This window comes from Bufo bufo, chromosome 10 (genome assembly GCF_905171765.1).
Source record: "Bufo bufo chromosome 10, aBufBuf1.1, whole genome shotgun sequence".
NCBI lineage: Eukaryota > Metazoa > Chordata > Amphibia > Anura > Bufonidae > Bufo > Bufo bufo.
The window spans coordinates 145,742,778-145,752,488 of record NC_053398.1 but is presented as its reverse complement, the minus strand read 5'-3'; positions in this window follow the sequence as shown (position 1 = coordinate 145,752,488).

The following is a 9,711-nucleotide window of genomic DNA, read 5'->3' as shown; positions in this document are numbered from 1 at the left end:
TCTATTGCCCCCTGTTATCAGCCATTTCAGGGGAGAGGATGACTGTAGGACAGGAGAATACAGTCTATTGCCCCCTGTTATCAGCCATTTCAGGGGAGAGGATGACTGTAGGACAGGAGAATACAGTCTATTGCTCCCTGTTATCAGCCATTTCAGGGGAGAGGATGACTGTAGGACAGGAGAATACAGTCTATTGCCCCCTGTTATCAGCCATTTCAGGGGAGAGGACGACTGTAGGACAGGAGAATACAATCTATTGCTCCCAGTTATCAGCCATTTCAGGGGAGAGGATGACTGTAGGACAGGAGAATACAGTCTATTGCCCCCTGTTATCAGCCATTTCAGGGGAGAGGATGACTGTAGGACAGGAGAATACAGTCTATTGCCCCCTGTTATCAGCCATTTCAGGGGAGAGGATGACTGTAGGACAGGAGAATACAATCTATTGCCCCCTGTTATCAGCCATTTCAGGGGAGAGGATGACTGTAGGACAGGAGAATACAATCTATTGCCCCCTGTTATCAGCCATTTCAGGGGAGAGGATGACTGTAGGACAGGAGAATACAGTCTATTTCTCCCTGTTATCAGCTATTTCAAGGGAGAGGATGACTGTAGGATAGGAGAATACAGTCTATTGCTCCCTGTTATCAGCCATTTCAGGGGAGAGGATGACTGTAGGACAGGAGAATACAGTCTATTGCCCCCTGTTATCAGCCATTTCAGGGGAGAGGATGACTGTAGGATAGGAGAATACAGTCTATTTCTCCCTGTTATCAGCAATTTCAGGGGAGAGGATGACTGTACAGTCGTGGCCAAAAGTTTTGAGAATTACATAAATATTGGAAATTGGAAAAGTTGCTGCTTAAGTTTTTATAATAGCAATTTGCATCTACTCCAGAATGTTATGAAGAGTGATCAGATGAATTGCATAGTCCTTCTTTGCCATGAAAATTAACTTAATCCCAAAAAACCTTTCCACTGCATTTCATTGCTGTCATTAAAGGACCTGCTGAGATCATTTCAGTAATCGTCTTGTTAACTCATCTGAGAATGTTGACGAGCACAAGGCTGGAGATCATTATGTCAGGCTGATTGGGTTAAAATGGCAGACTTGACATGTTAAAAGGAGGGTGATGCTTGAAATCATTGTTCTTCCATTGTTAACCATGGTGACCTGCAAAGAAAAGCGTGCAGCCATCATTGCGTTGCATAAAAATGGCTTCACAGGCAAGGATATTGTGGCTACTAAGATTGCACCTCAATCAACAATTTATAGGATCATCAAGAACTTCAAGGAAAGAGGTTCAATTCTTGTTAAGAAGGCTTCAGGGCGTCCAAGAAAGTCCAGCAAGCGCCAGGATCGTCTCCTAAAGAGGATTCAGCTGTGGGATCGGAGTGCCACCAGTGCAGAGCTTGCTCAGGAATGGCAGCAGGCAGGTGTGAGCGCATCTGCACACACAGTGAGGCCAAGACTTTTGGAAGATGGCCTGGTGTCAAGAAGGGCAGCAAAGAAGCCACTTCTCTCCAAAAAAAACATCAGGGACAGATTGATCTTCTGCAGAAAGTATGGTGAATGGACTGCTGAGGACTGGGGCAAAGTCATATTCTCCGATGAAGCCTCTTTCCGATTGTTTGGGGCATCTGGAAAAAGGCTTGTCCGGAGAAGAGAAGGTGAGCGCTACCATCAGTCCTGTGTCATGCCAACAGTAAAGCATCCTGAGACCATTCATGTGTGGGGTTGCTTCTCATCCAAGGGAGTGGGCTCACTGACAATTTTGCCCAAAAACACAGCCATGAATAAAGAATGGCACCAAAACACCCTCCAACAGCAACTTCTTCCAACAATCCAACAACAGTTTGGTGAAGAACAATGCATTTTCCAGCACGATGGAGCACCGTGCCATAAGGCAAAAGTGATAACTAAGTGGCTCGGGGACCAAAACGTTGACATTTTGGGTCCATGGCCTGGAAACTCCCCAGATCTTAATCCCATTGAGAACTTGTGGTCAATCCTCAAGAGGCGGTGGACAAACAAAAACCCACTAATTCTGACAAACTCCAAGAAGTGAGTATGAAAGAATGGGTTGTATCAGTCAGGAATTGGCCCAGAAGTTGACTGAGAGCATGCCCAGTCGGATTGCAGAGGTCCTGAAAAAGAAGGGCCAACACTGCAAATACTGACTCTTTGCATAAATGTCATGTAATTGTCGATAAAAGCCTCAGAAACTTATGAAGTGCGTGTAATTATATTTCACTACATCACAGAAACAACTGAAACAAAGATCTAAAAGCAGTTTAGCAGCAAACTTTGTGAAAACTAATATTTGTGTCATTCTCAAAACTTTTGGCCACGACTGTAGTGTTTTAAATACAATGTGCATTGTTCTCTGTTGGTGCAGATACTGACTGTCTATCAGTGAGCACCAGATACTGGAGGCTTCGTGGGATACTGGTACCAGTAAGGAAATACAGAACCGTCCACGCCTTCCATGGTGTTCCATATGCCAAACCTCTGGTTGGTCACTTACAATTCTCAGCCCCAGAACTCCCTGAGGCTGCGGAACATCCACCATGTACGTTTAGTGGATACAAGGTTTGGGGTGTCATTGGTTTAATACACAGAGATTCCCAAATAAACCACCTGACCTGTCAGAGAAGGGTGCAGGCTATTACTCTCTGTCAGCAGCCATGTCAGGGCTCAGCCCGGATATAATAAGCAGATAAAACGGACATGAGCCCGGAAAGGAACTCACTCCTCCAGTCACATGAGCAGATAGGTGAAAATTTACCCACCTGAAATTTTCGTTTCCTGTAGTCCTTAGGCAGCACAAATACATATGGATTTTATTCCCCTAGGTACAACCAGAAGAGACAGGTTAACAAGCTTAATTAAAAAACTAAATTAATCAACCAATCACAAGCCAGGTCCACCCATAAAACCCTGACACCAGAGAAGCCTCCTTGTATTATAAAGAAGCAAAAAATTAAAATTTATTAAGGGAGGGAAAGTTGTGCTGCCTAAGGACTACAGGAAACAAAAATTGTAGGTGGGTAAATTTTCACTTTTCCTGGACGTCCTATGGCACCACAAATACATATGGGATTTGAAAAGCAAAAATTAATGTAGAATATGCTAACTTCAATACTCTTTTGCCAAAATTAGAGCTGTCTGCCTTAATCAGCTCCAGTTGATGTTTCATAAAGGTGGAATTTGAGGACCAGGTTGCCGCCGTGCAGATGTGGTGAAGGGACACCTGCGCTAGCTCTGCCCATGAAGATGCCGTTGATCTGGTTGAGTGCGCCTTGACGCACTAAGGCGATACTGAACTTCCTTCAGAGAATAGCATCTTTCTATTGTACTGTGTATCCACGTGGCAAGAGTGGCCTTGCTCGCTCTGTTACTCTTATTAGGACCATGTTGCTGTACGAACAGATTCTCTGCTGATCTAAACTTTTCTGTCTTCTCTAGATAACACAAGATAGCTCTTCTTTTATCTAACAGATGAAGTGATGCCTGCTCTTCTCCAACAGGATCTGGACATAGCACCGGTAAGGTGATTTCTTGATTTATAATATTATTGCTGGAAGCCACCTTTGGAAGGGATCCAGGCCTTGTTTGAAGAACCAGTGACTTAGGTCTCTGAGATATGGGTCCCGGATAGACAGAGCTTGGAGCTCACTTATTCTTCTGGCTGATGTTATGGCCATAAGAAAGAATATCTTTAAGATCATCAAGGGCAGAGATGCTTGCTGTAAAGGCTCAAATGGCGAGTTGGACAGCACCCACAAAATAAAAGAAAGGTCCTAGGAAGGAAGCAGAGGATGAACCGCTGGATTAGAGATCTTTAGGGCTCTGAAGAACGACTTTACCAGGCAGTTATTGGAGAATAATCCCTGAAGCTGAGTGTTTATGGCTGTAAACTGTAATTTCAGAGTGTTGAGTTTAAGATCTTCACTGACACCCTCTTGCAAGAACTGAAGAATGCTGGTTATAGCTTTAGGAACCCAAGATTGCCTGGTACACCATGACTTGAAGATCTTCCAGACTCTATTATAGGTTTTAATAGTAGCCGTTCTTCTGGGGGCTAGAATTGTGCTGACAACCTCAGAAGAGAGGCATAACTCTAATAAGGTTTGCAGCTCACCCTTCAGGCAGTTAGATGGAGCATCTTCAGATTGGGATGAAGGATTCCTCTCTGGGATAGAAGATTGGGCCGCAGTGGAAGCTTCCAGAAGATCCCTCTCGACATCATCAATGTCAGACAAAACTACGCTCTGCATTGCTATTGATTCTGTCTTTTCTTCCAATATTTTTCTCAGGACCTTGGGTATTAGAGGAAACAGAGGGAATACATATATCAGTTTTCCCATTCAGGTAATACTTAAACCATCTACAGTCAAAGCTTGCTTCTCCCGATGGAGAGAGCAGAACTATCCTAGCTTTGCATACTCCTTTGATGCCATGGCATCCAAGTCTGGCATTTCTATCTTCTGGACAAATAGAGGTATCCTTGGTGAGGAGAATCCAGGGCAGAGGAAAAAGACAATTACCTCTCTGGAGATGAGACGGAATCAGCCACCACAGAAAGTCTTAACAGATCAAGAGATAAATGGACACCATCTTGTCCAGGACTTTGTGAGCACCATTCCATGATGCCAAGATGTTGCTCAGGTGAGCCTTATCTTTTGCATTAAAATATTTCTTTGTCTGTTGGAAAATCTAAAATTCATTTTAAATCTGGAAATTTAGTTCCTTTCTTCTCATTCAGGGTTTCCAATATTTTGTCCAACTGTGGACTGAACATGTGCCCTGGAAAAAAGGGCAGGTTACAGAAATGATTTTTTTAAATATTTTTTTTAAAAATAAATTATCCCCAGGCCATCGTTTGATCCATAAAGAACGTCTGACAGAGTTCGACAAGTCCATAGCCCTAGAGCAGAACTTTTCACATTCTAAGGCCACATGCACACGACCGTTGTTCTGGTCCACATCCGAGCCACAGTTTTTGCGGCTCGGGTGTGGACTGATTCACTTCAATAGGGCCGCAAAAGATGCAGACAGCACTCTGTGTGCTGTCCGCATCCGTTGCTCCATTACGTAGCCCCGCAAAAAAAAAAAAAAACATTTCCTATTCTTGTCCGTTTAGTGGACAAGAATAGGCATTTCTACAATGGGCCGCCTGTTCCGTTTTACTGGCTAGGGCAGCGCTAAATCCCGCCCATCAGTGCCGGGTCACCGGGCTTCCTGGAAGAGCCGGTACGTCACCGGATTTTCAAAAAATGCCTTTGCCCTGCGCAATTTAGCGCAGAGCAAAGGAGAGCATCGGAGCATGAACTGCTCCGATGCTCAAGTCAGGGGGGCTGCCGGGGTGAAAATGGAGGTATGTCCGGGTTCAGCTCTAAACCCGGACAACCCCTTTAACTAACAATACGTTTAAATTTGGGGATCAATGGTATACGCAGAAACATGGTAGTGCCATGGGGACACCAGTGTCCTGTACATTTGCTAATATTTATTTGGCTAGGTTTGAGGACAGGCTTGTGTTTTCTGTTAATAATCCGTATTTATGTCACATCAAACTATTTCTGCAATATGTGGGTGACATTTTCATAATTTGGTCAGCTACCGAGTCCCAATGCTCAGAATTTGTGACATATTTGAATGAGATAAATGATATGAACATGAAATTCACTTAACAGGTCGAGGAATGAATGGACACCATCTTGTCCAGGTCTTTGTGAGCACCATTCCATGATGCCAAGATGTTGCTCTGGAGCCTATCTCATGTGAGCCTTGGCCCATGGGACTGCATCGATTGATGATATAAGGAGCCATAGCACTCTCATTGCTTTTCTGATGGAGATTGTGTGGCATGTGGTGAGGTGAGTAATTTCTCGTACAATCTTCCATCTCCTTTCTACTGAAAGTTTCACAGACATATTGTGAGAGTTCTGCATGAAGCCCGAAAATCTTGATGTTCTGTGTTGGGATCAGGTGTGATTTTGTGAAATCTATCAGAAAACCGTGTTCTTGTAAAACTTGTATTGTTATCTGCAGATCCTTCGACAGTAGAGTTGCAGAAGATGCTCTCAGTAACCAATCGTCTAGGTAGGAAGCCACAGTAACTCCTCTCAATCTCAGGACTGAGTCACCACTCTTGGTGAATACTCTTGGGGTGACCACAATCCCAAAAGGCAGACATATGAATTGGAGATGTTACAGACCTGTTCTCGAGAGTAGAGCTATCTGAAGATATTTGAGATGCTGGGGAAGTATTGGTATGTGTAGGTACGCATCCACTAGGTGCATTGTTACAAGATAATCTCCATTGTATAATAGGGGCATCCCAGATCGGATTGTCTCCATCGTAAACTTTTGTCTGACCAGAAATCTGTTCAGGTAGGTAAGATCTATTATGAGCCACCATTTGCTTACTGGCTTGGGCACTAGGAACACCTTGGAGTCTACTCCTTTTCCTCTTTCTGATGGCAAAACTTTCTCCAAGGCTGACCATAGAATGCATTGTGAGATTAGTCTGGGCACCACTGGTGACTTAACCCTTATTATTGTGAACTCTAGTAAATAGCTTTCTTGTAGTATGGAAACCACCCAGGTGGCTGCCCACTGGCACAAGAATTTTTGTAGACAGCGCCTACAGGAGGCCCTGGAGGATTGGCGTCATAGATCAGCAGATTTTTAATTGCTGCCCCTTCTCTTGAATGTTGAGCCTTTTCTTTTGGATCAAAAACTTCTTTGTTGTTAGAAAATCTAAAAACCCCTTTAAATCTGAAAATTTAGCTCCTTTTCTCTCATTCAGGGCTTCCAATATCTTGTCCAACTGTGGACCGAACATGTTCCCTGAATGAAAGGGCAGGCTAGAGAAATGATTTTTTTAATTTTTTTTATAAAATATCCCCAGGCCATTGTTTGATCCATAAATGTCCCCTTTCCAATCAAAGTACGTCTCCCTTCCTCCTTGGCCCTGCAGCCACCCACCAAATCCTCTCCTGTGCTGTGCTCTGCTGTTTCCCCTGTCTTTTATCACTACAGCAGCAGAGCACTGTGTGTGAGAGGGGCCCGGCAAGGTTAGCAGCGCTCTAGCTTCCTGACCTCCAACCACTGACCTGGAGAGCCCTGGCCTGCAAGGTAGTGTAAATTCCATGAGCTGTTGGGATTTCCACATCCCACAGGGACACCACAAGCAGCAGACAGCACATTCTATACCACTGTTATGTAATCGCTCACAGGCTGGGCTGCAGAGGGGGCCACTAGGTTGCTGACGGCTGGTTATGTGTGTTATGTAGGTGTAGCAGGGAGTTAGTAGTTGTGCTGGTGTGTGTGAATATGTGCATGGAGTTTGTATGTTCTCCCCGTGTTTATGTGGGTTTCCTCCGGGTTCTCCGGTTTCCTCCCACACTCCAAAGACATACTAATAGGGACCTTAGATTGTGAGCCCCATTGGGGACAGTTGGATGCTGATGTCCGTAAAGCGCTGCAGAATATGGTAGCACTGGATAAGTGCATAAAATAAAATAAAAATATATATATATATACACACACACACACACACACACACAGACCTGTTCACAGCTTATTCACCTCGCAGTAGCTTCCCGTAGACTTCAGACCCCCCATAGACATATGCTTGAAATTCTGAAGGGGGGATCAGTCCCTGCCCCTCATTGCCTTATTACTATTTCTAATAGGGCAATGAGGGGCAGGAACTGGATTACCCTCAGAATTTGAAGTATATGTCTATGTATTATTATTGGTGTTCAGCGGACTTGTGTTTTGAAGTTTGGTGTACAAGGTTTGGGTTATCTAAGAATTCCGTTATGGATTCTGCTACCGTGGCGGAATCCATAACAGAATTCTTAGATAACCCGAACCTTGTATGCCGAACTTCAAAACACAAGTCCGCTCATCCCAAATTATTATGTATGTGTGCGTGTATATATATATTGTAAGAAGGAACAAGGGGTCCGTCATTGACGGAAGATACGTGTCACCAAGGTTCCTGGCCTCGTGAGGTAAGAACTGGTTTTTCCCCTGAAGTGTCAGTTTTGCAGTTGGTCTGACACTTCAGCTGTTAGTATGGCTGTAAAGCCGATCCGGGCCGGTTCTTATTGGGAGCAGCCAAAGAGCAGGGTGGGTGGCTGTTCCCCACGGTTCCAGGCTGGGTTTTGGGCCAGCACGTTCAGCTGTGGTGGATTATCCTCCATGTCAGAGAAGCTGTGGAGTCTGTGTCTTGAGAGCCGCATGCTGGGGAAACAGGCCTCTAAAGCCTGCTGTGGACTGCGGGTGGACAACTGCTGACCAGGTGAAGGCTTTTTGCACTGTGGATTTTGTATGGTGTGAACAGGCACCAAAACTGAACACCATTATTTTTTTCCTTGTTTTTCCTATTGTGTGAATAAAACACTGAACTTTGCTTTACAACCTTGTTTTTGCCTCTGTACTGCGTCCGCTTACCCTGCCTACCAGAGCGACTCCCCACAATATATACACACACACATACTACTAATGACATCTGCATGTACTTGTTATGGTGGCGGTCTGCAGGCAGACTTCAGATGTGAGCTCATCAGGTAAAGGCCGAATGTACACGGTCGTGTTCCGCAGCCGAGAGCGGTCCGTGGTATGCCGGGCTGGATTCCTGTTCAGAGCAGGAGCGCACGGCGTCATTGGTTGCTATGATGCCGTGCGCTTCATGCCGCCGCTGCACTACAGTAATACACTGGTATAGTGTATTACTGTAGTGCAGCGGCGACATAAAGCGCACGGCGTCACAGCAACCAATGACGCCGTGCGCTCCTGCTCTGAACAGGAATCCAGCCCGGCATACCACGGACCGCTCTCGGCTGCGGAACACGGCCGTGTACATTCGGCCAAAGGCTGATCACAGCTGATACATAATCTGGGCCTGCTGAGAGGATGGCATCTATAGGAAAGAGAAAATACCATCAGTATGTGTTCTAGCAGCTAGAAAACGTAGGAAATAAAGGGTTAATCAACGCTGCGAACTCTGCTACAGCAGATAAACACATATACAGCACTAAAAGAGATAAACAAGAATATAGAGCTGTTAAATTGAATGTGAAATAGAAAGGAGTTAATACTTCAGGTGTAACTCTGCAAACAGCAATGGAGCTTGAGCTCTTTAAACAGGGGGAAAAAATGCTGCCAGGAAGGAGTTTAAGCCTTCAGACCAGAAAGGGTTAACTCTGCAAAAAGACATGGTTCTTGAGCATTTTAGACAGAAGTCTAATACTGACAGGAATTTAAACCTTCAGAGACAGGTAAGTGTCACCTCTGGAGACCATACTGGAGCCTGGGAACATCTGACAGGGCAGATCCTTCACTTCCAGCAGATAGGCTCAGTAAGGAGGCAGATAACAGCACATTGCAAAGGGTTAACCCCTGAGAAGTACCAGCGAGCTCCAGCAGACAGTCAGGACAGATGGGCCATAAGACTTGAGACAAGCCATCACAGACTGGCGGCCATACTTACTCTGACAGGCAGAGGGTTGAGCGGTCTGGCAGAGTGCATCTGCGGATTGAATCTGCCAGGAAGATTAACTCCACACTTCCTGTCACATGACCGCTGGGCTTCCATGCCGGGCCTCCATGCTGGGCTTCCATGCCGGGCCTTTATGCCGGGCTTCCATGCCGGGCCTTCATGCCGGGCTTCCATGCCGGGCCTTCATGCT